The sequence below is a fragment of the Bombus huntii genome, chromosome 7 (genome assembly GCF_024542735.1).
Source record: "Bombus huntii isolate Logan2020A chromosome 7, iyBomHunt1.1, whole genome shotgun sequence".
NCBI classification, from domain to species: domain Eukaryota; kingdom Metazoa; phylum Arthropoda; class Insecta; order Hymenoptera; family Apidae; genus Bombus; species Bombus huntii.
The window spans coordinates 15056742-15075671 of record NC_066244.1 but is presented as its reverse complement, the minus strand read 5'-3'; the positions used below and the strand labels follow the sequence as shown (position 1 = coordinate 15075671).

Below are 18930 nucleotides of genomic sequence, written 5' to 3'. Positions count from 1 at the left end.
AGCACCAATTTTTATCGTCTCGAGATGTCGTCTTGGTTAGAAACAAAAGTATCTTGTCTATATAAGATGTCGTGAGCTACGAAGAAAAAATAAAAAAATTCTTTGGATAGTTGGTCAGAAGACATAAAAATATAACGCAAAGAACGATATTGATCGGTCAGTTCGATAACGAATTTAATTACATATGTATTAGGTTGTTGGAAAAGTTTCTTTCGTTTTAGCAGGAAATAGTAGACGCACAACGTTTTTTGTTTTATATTATTTTGTCGAATTACGTACGATCCATTTTGTTTCGTTGAGATAAACACCGCGACTTGGTTTCACGTTTGCATGAAGGTGCACTGTCGTAAAAAACACGTTTGTGAAAGAAAGATACTTTTCGGACAACCCTGTACTTAATTTTGATTGAAACGTATAGATTTTTACACTTAATTTTTTAAGTACGTACATACTAAATTTTACCACTATTTTCAGCTCGTTAATAGCAATATGTACGTTGAATAAACAAAACACCTATATGTGTGTTTCTATTAAACACAATATGGGCACACATCACGGTGCACGAATGTATTAATGCGAATGTAGATGTAAATAAATCACTGTACATAAATATAGTATCTGTATACGTTGATATCCAAAATTTTATCAACGATAATACCAAGTTCTAATTTGACTTACGATATTTTTATTTTGTTTGTTTTCAGGTAAGAGATTATCTACTAAATATACATATTATCTTAACGAGTGGTCGTGATCATCGATCATAAATAGCCGCAGTACAAGTGAGCAAACTTTATTTCTTATTTCGATACATATCTAGTAATTTACACGTTTACGAATTTCATTGTAAGCTAATTTGTTACAAATATTCGTAATATTCCATTCAACTTCCATGTTTCCTGCTATTTTATTTAATTTTACTTAATTTCATTCGTTTAAAATTTACGCTACGAGCTGCAGTATTACCGGTATGCCATATATTATTCTCTTAAAAACTGCAATTTGTCATTTGTCTCTGGACATTCAATATTTCATTTAAACAAACACAATTCATCACGGAAGTAGATTTCATTTTTAAACTCTGCAAATTGCCCTTCTTCTGCCTAATCGTAATCTAACTATAAATATATTACATTCATTTCGCGTCAGTATTTAATATATTCAACGAATGTCTCATTTAGAGAAGGACACGCGATATAAGTATATTTTATTTTTAAAACCCGGAAGTTACTATTTCTCCACGCTAAATACTACCAGAATAATTCAAATATGCAATTCGTAATTTCACGTCGAAGTTCTATACATTCGCTACATTCTTGCAGATTTTTATCCTTCCATATACCTTTCATTTAGACTCCCCTATGTTCCAGTTACTCGTGATCTTAGTATTTTACAGTAAAACTGCCGGAATAGTCAGAGTAAGCGATTTATAATTTTTCATCGAAACTTTATCAAGCGCTTTTACAATAGTGAAATTTTAAAGGGCTGTCCTGAATTAGAATGTTTTAAAACAGCGTCTTTTTGTGATTTTCTTTTAGAAGCGAAAGAAAGAAATGAAGTTATTGAATTTTGAGGTATGGTTTTATATATATTTAACGAATATAAAAAAATTTTTTTAAAGTAAAAAAGAAAATTATAACAGATTTCTAAGCCTATTTCATGGGCTGCAGTTTTCAATCGGCGTGAAAGATCTATCTCGTAATTCTTGAGCGAAACAAAAAACCAAAAGAAGGATTAAATTATTATATATTTTTCTTCTCGATAAACTAAAAAAGTTCGTCAAAAAGTTTATTTAAATAATTGTTATAGCACCTTAAAGTTTATTTTTTCTTTTTATAAGACACTTTTTTTCTTTAAACCCGGCAAACTTTTTAATTTCACGCTATTTTCTGCCTTCTTTTTAGTTCATCGAGCAGCCCATGAAATGAAATAGGCTTGGAAGTCTGTTATAATTTCTTTTTTACTTTAAAAAAATTTCTTTGTATTCGTTAAATATATGTAAAACCATACCTGAAAATTCAATAACTTCATTTATTTCTTTCCCTTCTAAAAAAATCACAAAAAGACTCTGTTTTCTAATTCAGAACATTCTAATTCAGGACACTCCCTTAAACGTTTGTATTTCTTCAAATATCTTTGGTTTAGGTGCCCATGGCGCAATTTGTACACCATATTCGCCCATAGTTCTAAACGTAAAACCGTACACCGCTGTTAATTTACAAAGTAATTAATTTACAAATCCTTGTCGATTCACCTGTATTACGGTGTTCTTCGTTACACGATCCTAACGACATTAAGACACACGACAGAGAAAATTTCACGGGGGGCGAGTTTCTCGATCGGACAATCGATTGCTGAAGATAACCGTACAATTTCGTCATTACGGTTCGCTAAGAATCTGCGCGAACCGTCTACGGACGAGTTTGTTCACCTCGTGAAACAACTGTCGTCGTGTAAAAAATGGCACCCAGATACAATTGGCTCGAGCTGGGGCAATCATCCCGTAAATAAATTATCGTAACCCCTCGGCGGATAAAAGCGGGAAAGTTCACCGAGTCGGTTAATTAAACGCCAGCCTCGCAACAATTAGCTCATCGATAAGGGCATGATGTTGGAGCTGGAGGTGATGTTCGAACGAGGATAAAGTTAGGGCAAAACAAGCGTAATTAACGAGATACCTTCTTATTGCCGACTCGAATCGCTTATCAGAAGCAAAGTAGTAAATAGGTAGAGAATAAATTTAGTTCGTGTTACTCGAATAAACATGATAATCGAAAAAGTAATTTTTATTTCGTGAGCGACGATGTTCGACGAGCTTTTGAATTTTCAATGAAGAAATTAAGATTAGTAGGATTTGTAGGATTGCACATATAGTATAAGTCGTTGAATTTATGCTACTTAAATAAACAGGAATCGATCGAAGGTTATTTTTGTTTCAACAGCGGCGATATTGGTCTTGGTATTGAAATTCGAAAGAAAAAATTTCTCGATTAATGTAAAACTCATCATCGTATTATGCAAATATCATTGCGCCGATGAACTTTTCCATTCTTCGCTCGATATACAATCGGTAAACGCCTAACTCAAAAATTCCACAATTCTCAATTCTACGACTTTAAAATAGAATTTTTCTTCCTCCCACTTTTCGCCCCTTTCTTTCGGTCTTTTAACACTTCTGTTCCAATTCGCGCGGATTACAGAATAATCGAGATTAATTACAGGCAAACAATGTACGTATTACGCAGAAGGGCGCGAGTTTGAGCAGCGAGTTGACCGTGTTAGTCGAAGTCGAGGACAGAGAGTTATCAGGTCCTCGAATAAACGAACAAATAGGTAGATCAAATTGTTTGCTGATTGTCTACATGTATACCAGTTTTACCGAACGTTGTGAAACAGTGGACAGGGTATTTTAACTCCGGAGAGTAACGTGAATCAGGATTTAATATCAAAGAAACGATTATAAGAAAATTTCTGAGGATTTTTCTTAACGTAGATAAAAATTCTAGAGAAAGAAAGAAATATTAGATACGCATTATGATATGAATCTGTATGAGCCGAGTCTATAGTAGAATATTCGAACAGTTATTTTATTAATATTATTAGATCGAAACGAATATAACAGCGAAGAGAATGAAAAGAGAGGAAAGCGGGAGAGAAGGAAGAAAGAGGATGAAGAAGTGAAGAAGAACAGGTACAGTTGCCGGTGGTTTTTTAATTCGCATTTTTCTATTAATGTGATGTTCGTTGTTCGCTTTCTTCGTAATCTTAATCTTGGTAACGGGGAAGATATTCTATCTTTCGACAAACACGCTCGTTTCCTCCTCGTAAATCTTGTCTACCGTCTCAAGAAATGAATTAATTCATGCAAGAACGTGGGTAACGCTAATTCGTCGTCTTAATGAAATCACGCATTGTTGCATCTTGAAACGTGAATAATTTCTCAACGTTTTGATAAGTGCGCAAGCGGTTCGTAGTATTAAAGACAAATATCGCCACCCCCGCAACTGGTTCGAATTAATTACGTTTGCACAGTAGCTTCTAAATTCGAGCCGAGCAAACAAGAAATAATCTGTGGACAAGAATTTTGTTTACACATATTCGCCTTGGTCTTTCTCTTTTTAATCGCGATAACTCTAGATTCTTGCTCCGTTGACGCGATAATGACGGAGCAAAATCTAGAATATAACGATCCTTGAATGTTTCACTGTAAAGAAAGATTTCCTTTAGTGGTGAATTAAAATGTATCCTAAAAGTACGAGGAATTACATCGTATTGTTATCGTTATCATTTATGGAAGTTTTAATTATTGTATATCATTTTATTTTTGCATGATTTTTAAATTAAAATTGCTTAATTTTCATCTTTACTTTATTATTGAATTTCTTCCATTACGTCTTTCCTTCTTTTTTTTTATTTGTTTTTATATAGAATTTATTAGTTACCTACTTATTACGTTACTTATTACGTTTCGCTGCGTTCTGCGATTTTTAAGCTCACACTTTTCCTTCTATTTCTACGCATTCATACGCGAAAATATATAAATTCCTATAGAAAAATCGTTCTATCGAAAGTAGATTAAAATAACATGATCGATGGCAAAGTAAAATCCATACTTCTTAATAAATCTTAATAAGCTTAAATCTTAATAAATTTTTATCAAGCAAATCTTCAAACGAATAATGGAATAATCTGTCAAATAAAATGAAAGTATGTGATTCCTCGTGCAAGCTTCAAGTCGATAATCCAGTGTTCGATATGTTTCTAGATTTTCTATAGATTTCTCCTAAAATTCGACAAATCTATTGCTTCTCCTTATGAAAAAAATAGATTTCAACGCTCGATATACGTTTCCAACGTATATGAGAAAAATTGTATTTACTTTGAGGAAGCACGATATAATATCGTTTCAGATCTGATTGGTTAGATAAGAGAGATAGATGGTAGGAGCCGTGTCAGTGATAAGGGAGAAGGCTGCGAAAGAGAAACTTTATCTCTCCTCTTTCTCTTCCTTCTCTTATCCGTTGACTGACACTTGTTGCTAGAGTGGTGCAATAACCTTTGAGTTTCAAAGATCCACTTGTACGTCGAAGATTAGATACATTGCACCTGTCACAGCCAAGAAAACACATTTTCGCTCATTCAACATTTCAATGTAGTATTTCGTTCAATTTGATTTAACCAGATTTACGTCACGTTACATCATGCTTCAATTTCGTGATTTTATTATCAAACTCGTCGAAATTAATTATCGATGCTCGACGAACGTTCAGGCACGAGCCATTTTTATCGAATATGCAAATCCTTTTCACTCTTTCACGCACGTATTCACACGTTCTCGAAGGTAATTTGCAATTTTGATTTTTCATAGCCTTCATTAACCTTTCTGCCGAGTAAATTCGTGAAAAACACGAAACAGCAAGGTTATTGTTATCTCTTTAGAAATTACGAACTGATGAAAAGATAAGAATGTTTATAAAAATCTGCGATATTAATTAATTAAATATATTACTTAACTTTAAAACATGCTTTTGTTTCGATACGATATTTCCTTTTATCTGCCATCGCAATCCGACAATCGACAGCTTTAAATAAACGTATTCGTGAATATTTATCAGATAATCGAGATTCAAGCGTAGCGTTTTAAATACCACGCATTTGCATAAGGTTCCCTCGTCTTCCATTTTTATTTCAATACGATATTCCCTATTTAAACAATTAATTTACATTCGCGGAATAATGTTAATACAGGTACTAAAATTACGAACATAATATACCAAGAAATTATGCTAAAGATAATGATAATAATCTGCTTATCATCTTATCCAGATTGTATCAAAACGTAACAACCGACGAGTTTTCCTCATTACCTATAATGAAATGGCTAATTATAGATATTTACGAAGCTGGTAATTCCATCAAAAGGATCGTTGCGTACAGTTTAAGTAGTAAATTAATTTTTATTCTCAATATTCCCGAACACCGATGTTCGTACCGTGGAACATGATCTTTTGACTAACCTGGTTGGCTTAGCTTGGCTAGAACCAAATCAAACATAGACTGGCGAAAAAATAAAAAGTCTTGTTTAACAGCCTTTCTTCATCCAGGATTGCGAACGCCCTTTACTTCCGGTCGCCTTGACAAGAACGTGTGACTGTACGACCCAATTGCGCGCCGTTCCGGCTCTCTTTTTCCTCTGATTTTTCCCATAGAGTCGCGCTTATTGGTGGCCATCAATTTTTATTTTTATCTCGCACAAATTCACGTATTTTCATTGGTTTTATCCGGTACATACAATTGTCAGGGTAACAGAGATTCTAATATTAACATTCTCCAAATGTTTGTTAGAAATCTAAAAATTTAAACATATAGAAAAATACGTAAAAAAGAAAAAAAAACTACGGAAGAAGTTGTTGAAAAAATTCGGGACTTTTTAATCGTATTTCAAAAGCTTTAGCTTTTCTTCCTATTTGGAAAGTTTCGGAGCAAGTATTTTACTTGGTATAGTAAAAATAGATAACAACGATACTCCGAGAAGCTCGAAATCGACGTATTCGAGCATAGTAATTGTCACGAAAATACAATCGTTTCCTTGTTTACGCGCCAAAGGACTAAAATAGCATAGGGCGTACTGAAATAGCATAAAATATTTATCCGTGGTTCGATAAAGATAATCGTGTTTCTGCCAACAAATATACATTGCATAGACTATCCTTCCGTATTTTGAACGGTACTTAACTTCGAAAGGTACGTACGTAGTATAGTTGTCAATCTGGAGACGATGTCTTCCAGAATCGATTCGTCATGCCATCCGACATGTTTCCGTAAACTCGTTCGTCTTGCGTAAGTTTTCCATGCAATTGAATTTCTAATTTCCTCTTGCAAAAGTGCCTATTTTCATCTGTTATCAACGACAAGTATGAAATTGATTAGAAAAGGCAACAACTTACATAGCTACGCAGTCGACCTGCGTGTCTTTACATCGACGTAACATCGATCGAACTTATCCTTTCGCGTATCGCGCTCGTGGGTCACAAAGTTATCGACAGGTGTTCGCGATAAGAATCGCGTGAATGTCCTTTGAACGATCTGAATGGAACGAAGGTCTATCGCTGGTTGGTGTCCTTTGAATATTCCTGACTCCTTAACGAAACATCTTATTACTCGATTTTTCGATTTTACGGTTGCGGTGGAGAGGAAGCTGGAAAGTTTAAGAGTGGAAGTTGCATTGGCTGTTGAAAAACGCGGCAAGATTCAAGCAAAGGAAGACTTTTTTGGAAATCGCCACCTGTAGTACCGCAAATTGGTTTTACTATAAGTAGAAAGTGCGACATCTTATCGCTTTGGTATTAAAATCATTTCGCAGAAATTAAAATTTCAGTATTAGCTCCGGAATGAGAAGTAAAGAACATGGCGAGCTTTATCAATGCATGCAATTTATGGCAGAATGCAGTCATCAAGTAGCTGCTGTATCTCGGTAAATATCTTTATCGATCGTGAGAACGTAAAAATTTTCCTAACGACTTATTTACGCGAATCGTGAAGAATCGAATAAAAATAAAAGCGTAGATTGTTAGGGACAAACTATTGCGAAATGGTCTGACAGATATGATTACATAGTCGAAGACGTGTGAAGATTAGAGGAGATTCCAATTTCAAGCGGAATCGGTGTACGATAACGAAATATTCCGTCCCTTTCCATCACCAAATATACATATGCATGTGTACAACGCTCTATCTACAAACTTAGAGGAAATTGCAAACATCCACATGGTAGAACCTTTCTCCTTTGCGAGAAAACTCGCAAATTGATCGGTAGAAGGGAAATTCCCAACGAAATTTTTGTCTTTCATTTAGAATTGTTCGTTGGCTACAACCGTTTACGTTACATACAAATATTGATATTTTGGCGTTTATACTAAAATTGTATTCAACGATACGTAGAACGCATATACAGAAACATTCAGAATGTCGAAAGTACTCTTCGCGATATTTCAATGACAAGACAAATCTCCTTTTGGATTCTATCTTTTTAATTCTTTCAATGTCGTTTCATGATTCAACGACACTGTATCTGAGTAACAACGTACATTAAAAAAAAGAACGCGGTCGTCACGATTAAACGCACCATTGTCGTCTTGAAAATCTGCGAACCTTTAGAAAAAAAGGACTAAGGAACGTGGTGAAATTTCACTAGCAAACTGTAATCTCCACTGGAAATCTCCACTGGCACGATTTAAGCAACGCTCGGTTATTTTTTATCCGATAAGAGGTCGTTCCAGATAACACATTTGTATAATAGTAGGGAAAAGCAAAATGGAGAGGAAATAAAGATGAAAAAAGACAAAGGAATGGTGACGTGCGGGTACCGTGGTGTATGTAACACGTTACATACCGGTGATACGGCTGGTAATCGCGAGTTTCTTTCAAAAACCCTAAGGTTAATCGGCGAGCATCCGTGTCGAAGCCGACATTCAGCGTATTGTTGGCCACGATGTCCTTGTTTGCGATTTAGCCGGCTGTGGTCACGCGTCTGTTTTCGCGCTTTTCAATTTCTCATCCGTCCGGGTCTTCGACTACTACGTACCGCTACCAACCAAAAATTTGCCAATTGTATGGTAAAAAAGATTCGTTTAAACTACTCTGGACCAAGCGAGCGAATACTCGTTCCTTCCTTTATTTAGTAAAATTAATTGATTTGCTTTCCAGATAATTTTTCGCCGAATTGGAAGTCGAACGAATACTGCAAAAATGCCTGTTCGACTATAATTTTTTCAACAGATATCGTTGTCACAAGCCCGAGTCAAGACTAAATTGGAAATATGCACGTAACTGTTGAGTATTCTTTGATGCTCGGTCTAATCTCTATGAAGGATCGCACGCGTTCGTCCTGAATAGGCCACGCATTTTTATGGCATTTCGTATCTTTATTAAAATAATTTTAATTAATTTACTGCCGTTAAATTTTAGGACAAGTGTATACTTCACTGTTTAAATGTTTTTTTTATATTTTGTACATTAAACGCACTTTCGACATTTTCCTTTTTTCAAATTTCCCAGAAATGCATATCAATCTGTCGTCTTCGTCACCAAGTTTATACACCGTTACCTTTCTTCTGCGTCACTCTGTATAATCGCACCTTAAACAGTAATATTATAGGAATTATCCACTGTCCGAAGAATCGCTTATCGCATTCCTCCACGTAGGTCAGCTTGATCGAATCGAGTTATCGAGTCGATGACAAATAAAATTGAACGTTACATAGGGAAAAAAAAATACTCGCATGCATGCGCGTAAAGGTCGATACATAATTTGCCTCCCATACGCTCTTCCTATCTCTTTCTCTTTTACTCTTTCTTTTCCTACACAGTTGATCTTATGGTTTCGATTGAACATGACACAGGGAGTCGCGCGAAAGTAGCTAGCAGAGAAAAGTTACACAGTAAAAGTACTCTTATACGTAAAATACAAATATTAACATACGACCGACGAGATCGAAAGTTTCGCAGTGCATACTAATTTCAGAGAATGTTTAACGTATTTTCCTTTCGCGATTGCTATTATTAGGTTGTCCGAAAAGTGTCTTTCTTTTACAGATCCGTCTTTCACAACGATGCATCTTTATACAAACATGAAATCTAATCTGTCCAACCTTATGATTTTTATTTTGATAGAACAAAATGGATCGTACGTAATTTGATAAAATAATATGTTGAAATGGTTACCACTTCTAAGAAAACTCTACATCTGGTCTTTTTAGTTTTCTCAAGCACTGAAGCCATCGACAGACAAAAAACTGCGACGAAGTCAGACCATAAACAGTAGACAGGCGACGTTGGCTTCGGGGTTTTCAGTTATTGAGTAACACAGCTAGCGTCACAACCGGCATACTTCAAATCCGATGAACTGACGATGGAGATAAAGATGTGACGGCACTCGGCCACAATGTATATCGCTGAAGTGCCTAATGAACTATCAACATCCCAACGGTCCTTCCACCGAAGGTTCTAGAAGAAAGAGCACGTGGCAATGGTCGCGGACGCCTAGCAAATGCATGGACGGTGGGGATGTTAAGGGATGGCAAAAGAAAGTAATCGGATCCGATCGAAAGTCAAATCATAAGAGTGTCGGTCTTAGAAAGTCACGCCTAGAGTTCGGAAGTGGATTGTAAAGTGGATTGTTGTTAGAAAAAAAATAAAGTTTTCTTTTTTTTATTTTTCACCTCAAATTTCTTTTTTTTTTTTTATTTTGTTATTTTACGTGACACTAGCGTGCGGATCTGGATCAACTCAAATTGTATTCTTACTTATAATTACACTTCTATTTAAATATATTTTCTGCCTTACACTTTATTCACGAGTTTTCTCTGTTTACACATCGAATAACCTCAACATAATATAAAACGGAAGAAACTTTTCGGACGACCTAATGTTTCAGATCGACCTTGAAAGCGCTTTCAACATATCGTAGATGCATACGATATACAGGGTGGTTGGTAATTGGTAGTACAAGCGGAAAGGGGGTGATTCTACGCGAAAAAAGAAGACGAAAATGTAGAATAAAAATTTTTTTTTTAATTTTTCCATCGAGACAACGATCTACAGTGAGATCCGTTATAACGAGACGCGACAAAGTGCACGCGTACCGAGCGAAAATTCAAAGTCGATTTTCTCGAAAACAAAGGCTCAAACGAAAAGTTTTTATTCTATATTTTCGACTTCTTTTTTCGCATAGAATCACCCCCTTTCCGCTTGTACCACCAGTTACCACCCACCCTGTATTTCATCCATTATTCAAGTCCGAGAGAAATCGAATAACGTTAATATATATATATATTTCTTGATTTACGTTCCTTGATTTACGATCAAACATTCCGCAGTTTAAGATAATAGTCGGTGTTTATGGCAATAAACTTAAATTCCTTAAGCCATCGCACTTTGTTTTTGAAACAGGTCACTAAAACTGAAATCTGCAGTTGCTAATCTCCAAGTACGTGTATAACACACTGCAAATCCGAGCGCAGGCAGGACGCTAATCCAACTGTATCCTCTCACCGACAGATTACGACATCGGGTAGATCCACTTCCTGCGAATGAAATAAGAACAAAATCCCTTTCTATGTCAACCGCGCGATTCAACAACGTCTCGATCATAAATCGCGCGAAATCGATCGAAGTCTGCCAGCGTCTGGTGGGTTTGTGCCACCCTCTGGGCAAAGTCAGCGCAAATTGATCCCGATCATTGACGCCAAATGAAATCGGAGAGACGCCGCGCGTCGCATCTCGTCGTCCGTGACAGGCTAATGACATGCTGGTTATCACGAACACGACCTGTTTACGTGTGTGCTCAGGGTGCACGCACGCGAACACGATTGTACCAGCCACCCACACGAAGCGCGTATAATACGGGCGCCGGGTATCTGCGATGTCTCCATCGACCAACCAATTCTCATTGATTGTTCGTCGTGTGACATTGATCCGTAGACAGAAATCACATGTGCACGCAGAGCTCGTGTTATTTCTGTACGGAACAATTTCAATTATTTCACCGTTGTTCCTCGTTTCATTAACTTTAACTATCGTGATACGTCGAAGCTTGGATTTGCATTTACATTGGCTTCGGTTTGCCTCGTCAAAGCTTAACCCGCGTTCTTTCGCACGCGACGAGTTTCGCTTTGCGTTGATCTCATTCGATTCGATCAGATTTGATTCGTGACATTTTGCTTGGAACAGCGACCAACTCGATCAACGAAGTTCGAACAACGTGTTTGGCAAAATGTAAACAGAAACTGAAATAGTTTACGAAGATTGCTCGTAGTTGGATGAACGTTAGGTAAGCCGAGAACTTTCCATTAATTATACAAGTGGAAGCATCGAAGTGTAAATTTGGAATTAAGTTGTCCGAATAATTATGCAATACTAATGGATGGTAACGATATAATGGACGGTAGTACGTTGTTTGTACTTTGTTTTACTTGTTTATTGAAAATAGCGATCGATCGAGATAAGAATGAATTACGGGGAACGTTTTTTTTTTTTGTTGCGTCAAGGTCTCGTGTTATTTATTCCAACAATGAAACGCAAATAGTATGAAGAACGCAACAATCAGAGGGAATTTCTAATTTCTGCGTGTTGTTACGAAATAATCTAAGTTTGTGTTTTCATTGAAATCATAATTATACGAAAGCAGAGGAGTTTCGCAGATAAAACAATCGTGCAGCGCGCTGGTATAATTATTTAAAAGCAGTTTATCTGCATGAATCTTAAAGATAATTCGCCCAGAATTCTCTTCATATAGAGACTACTATCTTTTTATCAACAAACTGGTTGGTAGCGAAATAACGTAACGTCGCGATGGTAATCGCACCGCTGCGAGTTTTCATTGAATACAATTGAATGCAGGCAAATTGGAGCATAAAAGACACGGATTAATGCTCGTCCGTATATACGTTTCTTCGAAAAGTAGACAAGTTTGAGGAAACCGTATTACAGACTATGCTTCCCGTACAACGATCTTAACAATTTTACGTCTTTATAAATCACCAAGTAAATTCGCTTTGTCTACAAATTGTTTGGCCCATGGGAATCGAAAATTTGTCGCAGGTGCGTCGTCAAACGCGTACCTGCAAAACCACTGTCATTCTCTTCCTTGCCGCAATTTGACTCCGTTTCGCAAATACAATACCGCAATGTCGAATTTATCTTATGAAAATTCCACGGATAAATAGGAAAGGAACCTTGGTTACCAACAAAGTTCTATCGTTTCATTTTCTAAGGCAAAACATTTCTTTTAATACTTCACTAAAATATGCTAGCCTGTAACATCGACGAAGTAATATTCATCCTATTTTTCAAACGTCTAAAACGTTTACTTGAATCGTGAAACAAGCTGTTCATTTACAGAGAAACTTACTATAACGGTGCATAATAAATCCTAGTCGCCAAGAACGTGCCCATCGAAAAGATTCAAAGTCCAAAGATACCAACGTGTATGTGCAACTAAACATACAAAATGTAAGAAGAAATTGTTAATCTATTAATTACTAAATACTACTAATTAATTACTAATTACTAATAAAAAGTTAATCTATTAATTACTGTGAAGAATAAAAGCTAGGAATATTTACATTTAATACATCGAATTATTAACAAATTGAAAATAAATTATACATGAAAGGTAACATTTATTTCTTACCCATCTAAAATTCTAACGAAAGCACGGTCCTAGCTTGGAGATCACGCTGTTCCACCGTAAAACCTCGAAACAACGAAACATTGAACCCAGGTGGAAAGTTTCCACTCGGTCAGAAACTTCGATGATCGCTGTAACTCGACGGGTAATAGAGTCCCTTCGTCTCTGGCAGCTTCCAGTTCTTCACAGCGTCCGACCAATTTCCCCATTACCTTCGTTCGATACCGCGGTGAATTCGTGGAAATTGGCCGGCGTTCGTTTGCACACGAGCCGAATCACGGTGCGGTTACAGTTCGATCGCTTCTTCGACCGCGTAATCGATTGAAAATTGAGGCAACAACCGTGCAGGGAAAATACCCACGGGAGCTGTATACTTCCCGGTTCAGCGAGGAGCGACGTTACGTCGTCGATTTTCAGACAACGCGTACGACGAGACGAGGAAATTGTTGCCTGGCAACCGATTGACCTAGATCGGTTGCTCTATCGTAGCTGGAGTTGCTCAGGGCGTCTGATTGTCGCGGCAGGGTGCAGGGTTGAAGGCTGAATGGGATTGAAGTGCGTTGAAGAGGAAACTAGAGAAACTGGTAGACTGCTCTTGGCAGCCCATGCTTGTAATAGTTGTACTACCATGAAATTATGGTGGATATTAAACTTTTGATGTATAATCGCTATTTCGCCTCTTTTTCTTTCTATTTGTTTGAAGCTTTCGAATTGAGAAAATGAATTAGCGTTGGGCTTGCCAGACCAGGTCGGGAAACCGGTTTTAAAATTTAGTTTAATATTGTACGTTTATTGTTGCTTCTTTTGTTCGTCTAACTTTATGTAAATTTTTATATTAACAAAAATTGAGAAATCGATTAATCAGGTAATATAAGAATTCACATGAAGTTGGATGAACAAAAGAAATAACGATGAACGCAACGCACAATTTTTAATGAAATTTTCAAAGCGGTCGTTTGACCGAGGCTGGCAAGGTTGGCGTTAATTTATCGTTTCGATTACGTATCAATTTTTTGAATAATAATTTCTACAATTAGAGATCTATTATTTATTTATTTATTTTGGTAAAAGTAGACATTTTCTTAGAGTAGCGATTTTCAGGATTTAGCTTAGATACAATTCATTCGTGTAGAGATTTTCTATGTTTTTCGTTTTGTTAGAAATAAAGGTGTTTTGACAAAGTAATTAAATTTTGAGGGGTTGTTCCAGGGATGATCGAAATTTTTATTTTGTTAGAAATAAATTATATTATACTTCACATTTGTAAGGGATAAGATCGAGCTGGGTGAAATTGATTTACCCTTATTAATTTTTAATTTCATAATTATAGAAGTTTCTGTTTAAAAGAAGAAGTGGCGTAACTTTTACCATTCTATTGATGTATTTTCAATGGAAATGTGCGTAATATAAGTTTCGGAGTAATAAGTTTATCTGCTGAAAATTGCAAAATATTAACCCTTCATCGCCGTGTAAAATCGAGTGCTTCTTAATATCATCGCGTTCCAATATAAAATAATAACATTATTTTTACCAAAAAAAAAAAATGGTAGTATAGTATAGTGGTTCTATCGCGTCATTAGGTTCTCAGATACATAATGAAGCTGACTGTAACGTTAGTAATACAATAGCGTAATATCCATTCATCTTTGGTGTTCTGATTAAACTACCACCAACATCGATAATATTAGCATTGCATTACCACTATAGATCTTATCTACATTTCCACTATCGATTCAACTCGACAAAATTACTCCGATATTATAATATAATTTATAGCATTATGACATGTGTTAAATTATGATATAATTGATAGGGTTCTTAATTTATTCGTTGTTCCTCTTTTCAAACGTAAAATTCGTTGTATTATATCTATTTGTTAAATTATCGGAACAATTAAGGGTCACGCACGTGTTTTGCGAATTACAGATACACAAATTGTTTGACACCTTTGTTGTCTTTTTAAATTAAAGTAATCGGCGTAACATATTACGCGTTAATCATTGAAAATTGACAATTTATATCGTTATTTACTTATTATATGTACTTTCACAACGGTGAAACACGTTAAATTTCAAGATCAAATATTGAAATTCTACGATACTGCTCACTTCGTGTAATTGCAGAACTTGTTAATTTCTCATTTTTTATCCGAAACTGTTAAGAAATCGCGAAAGAAAAATTCTATACTTCAAACGTGAAACGATGTGTTTGTATCGTACCAGATTATCTAATCGATCGCTTTAAACGATACTTTATTGCATTCTTTAAGATCAATTAATCGTAAAATTGGACAATTTGTTCCAACACGCAAGCTGGTTACAGCGGAAGGAAAGTTCGTATCAATCTGAAAAACACGAAACAAGTTTTCGACACGTTTTTGCGAAATTCAAAAATTGTTCAATTTTTACCAGAAAACAAACAAGCAACGACAATACGGAATTGGATGCTTCGAACATGAAACAATGTTTCCTTGGCACTTTAAATTGCATATCTGGTCTAGCACTTTATAAACAACTGTACGCACAACATATCTTCACAATTATAAAGTTGTCTAATTTATACGCAAAGTTCAATCTGAAAAACAATCTTAAGTAAATGAGAAATAGCAAAGAGAATATCACGGACAAGTAGCGATAATTTAGTGTCGCATAAAATTATCTGGACTAACCATTTATCTAGCCTGATAAGACAACCACGTCAAAGTAATATATATTACATCGATAACACAGTTAAACAAAAGGATCATGACATCGATGGTTTAAAGAAAAACCGAATGAATTTATCAAAATCGAAAATACAGTCATTAATTTTCACAAAACACTTTGTTTATGCCGGAAACTCGTCATTGAAAGAAACGACATTAGACTTGTTATTTCTTAGAAAAATGGACATTATTTCTTAGGAAAATGACAATGTTAAAATTTCTTAGGAAAATGTTTAACAGTTAAAATAGAAATATTTCCCATAATCAGGAAAATTTGATTCCAAGAGAATCAAGTTACGCGAAGAATGTTATAATCGTAATTAAATGTTTCTGGGAAGAAAGATTTATGAAAATTAATTGAGAAACAAAAACGAGTAAGAAATTATTCCCACAGTTCGGAAAATTCGGTTCTGAAATAATTCAAGAATCGTAAACGATACAACAACGATAATTAAATTCTTTTGAAAGAGAAACAGAACATCTAACTAATTAATTATTCTTGTTTTTATGGAATAACTGGTCTTGTTAATGATTTATGTATCCATCGATTAATTCGAACCCGGTTTCGATGAATCGTCGGTAGTTTCAGTGTCAGTCATTGTCGTCAGTGGACATGACATTTACATATCACACGCACGGCTGTCATTGCGGCATTGTTATTACGTGAATGGGCGTTTATTGTCAATTTCTGGCTCGTCGGTTGGCTGCAAGGTCCGCCGGTCATTGCCACTGAATGGGCCAACTGATTCAGACATATGCCACCGTATTATCCCCTTGATACCCGATTCCAATCGTTCCAACCGATTACGATCATTAGGAGCGATCATGTCGAAGCCTTCAGATCCTCGTGAATGATTTCCACTGAATTAGATCGACTTGATTTTCATGCAAATTTATCGTTTTATCATCTAAAGTAATGAAATTCACTTTGCATCTTCTACTATTACAGAGTTTCCATGTTTCTGTACTATGCACATTCTGTACATTTTTCTTATCGTTAGATCTTCGATTTAGAAAAATGAAAATAGGAGAATTTAGAAAATAATCGTTTCGTTTAAATTCATTTTTTCATACAAACAACTGTTTACTAAAATTTGAGCCAACACTTTAATATTTCTTTGAAACTGTAAATCGAATAGAAATTTTCCAAGAGCAACTGTTGGATGGGTAAGCGAATGAGTAGTCGATTAGGAGGTACGTTTATAGCTTGTCTATGTTGATGAAACATTATACAAGATAGTTATGAGGCGTTTGAAACATTGTTAGTCAACGTATCGATAATGATTATCGGCGATACCTGTTTATACCTGTTTATTATTTCATGTACGGTTAACACGTGTAACGTACGTATGGATAACGTGATGTAGTTTCTTGGAAGCGCGTATGCTTAAAAAAAGGTCATTGCATACGATACACGAAGATAGCTCGGACTTGTGCTTCTTTACAGTGATAATCAAGTACGTTCACTGTGTAGGACGGAAATGCGAGTTGGCGCAAACTTTCAGCTCATTTATGCTGTACAATGTTAACGATGTAAGAAGAATTTTTCACGAGAAATTTAGGTTTCGTCTGTTCGCGTATTTTTCCTTCGTTGCATCGCAACACTCGAATTCCATCAATTTCACTTTCTACGCGAGAAAAGATCTTCCACCGGGTTTGACGAACCAGGTTCTACTGTCATTCGTAATACGTAAACTGGCGCCAACGCGAATCAGCGCAGCATTTCGTCATAGACGATCTTCGCGTACACCGAAACCGTATTCGTACACGTCGAACGTTCGATTTGCGGCCGAAAATACCCGGTTTGCGACTCGTACACGCGTGCTCGGTGTATGCCGCACCGCGTGTACCTCGCCCTTGACATTATATCAAGATCGCATCATCCATGAGCAATCCGCTGGCCATTGGCTGGCTTGCCTTTTTCTGTCTACTTCGATATTACGTAGGTTTATCAAACTATGATATGTATCTAAATATTTTAATACATTGATGGTCAAAATTAAATTTCTGTGACAGAAATAAATACGCAGATAAGAATACGTATTGTTACGAGATCGGATCTCTTCTCGTCTGACACGTCCCTTTATCGGCGATCTCGCTGTACAATGTGCTGTGCAATTCCGTACGGTATATGATATTTTCGGGATATTTATGTTCGAGTTACGAAGACGACCGATCGATGTTTCTATCCAATTCATCGTCCATATCAACGAACAGCGATGGTCTTCTTAATTCTTTGTCGAAATACACGTAGAGCTTGACGTTTCGCTTTATAGTTGACAAATACACGTAATCAACGAACACCGTCACAGTTCACGTACCAAAGATAGACTTCAGTTTCTGGAGTATCGTAGCGAGATGTTTAATTTTGTGAAAAACGTTCGCGTATTTTTAACGGCCAGGTACGAAAACGTTAAGAAAATGGAGCGAGTTGGTCGAACACCTTGAGGAATTTTCGTAGCGGCACCATGCCAGCGTCTGCCTCTGAATCAACTGAAAACAGCACCAATTACGTGGGAAGAATACGAAGAAACCGCGTTGAGCAAGATAGAAAGTCGGGAACCGATGTTTTCGGAAGATCGTTTTTCTTGATAAATCGCGCGATCGGCTCGTGGATCGACCGTTAATTAATAGCAACTCGTAAATCGAGAGTCCGGATCGATCCGCGCGATAAGACGGTTACGGTGCCTGTTAAAAGTGCAATTTAGACATTCCCAGGCACGGGCGGACGTTTACGACCGTCAATTTTCTTCGATTAAAATGTACCAATGGTAAATTATGCGACGAGATCCGACGACGATTTATGGCCCGAGCCGTGGAATCGATTTCTGCCAGGCGGCTCTCTTTGCTTTACGAGACTCTTTCATCGGCCTTGATCCGCACGGGATTGTAGAAACTGGAAGAGATATCGGAGTCGACACAAATTGTCACAGTGGCGAGGTCAAGGTTTACGAATGCGAATCGTTCTTTAATAGACTCTTAGACCATGCCAGATCATACTTCAAGGGAAAACGGGTTAGAACACGTTCGCGGGTCG

At 36.4% G+C, this 18930-nt stretch overlaps 1 protein-coding gene and 1 long non-coding RNA gene across 3 annotated transcripts in view; one reads left to right on the top strand and one right to left on the bottom strand.

The window, feature by feature from the left end:
* Nucleotides 1–18930, top strand: part of LOC126867893 (terminal nucleotidyltransferase 5C) — a 161865-nt gene that overhangs the window by 40708 nt on the left and 102227 nt on the right. The gene's annotated exons all lie outside the window — the stretch shown is intronic.
* LOC126867953 (uncharacterized) lies at nucleotides 778–18424 on the bottom strand. Of its 2 annotated transcripts, XR_007690487.1 has the most exons (3): nucleotides 13193–18376; nucleotides 12911–12996; nucleotides 778–12813 (listed from the first exon to the last, which is right to left on the bottom strand). It is a non-coding gene; the product is annotated as an uncharacterized LOC126867953 (long non-coding RNA). The 2 variants fall into 2 exon arrangements; XR_007690486.1 differs by having other exon boundaries at nucleotides 778–12996; nucleotides 13193–18424.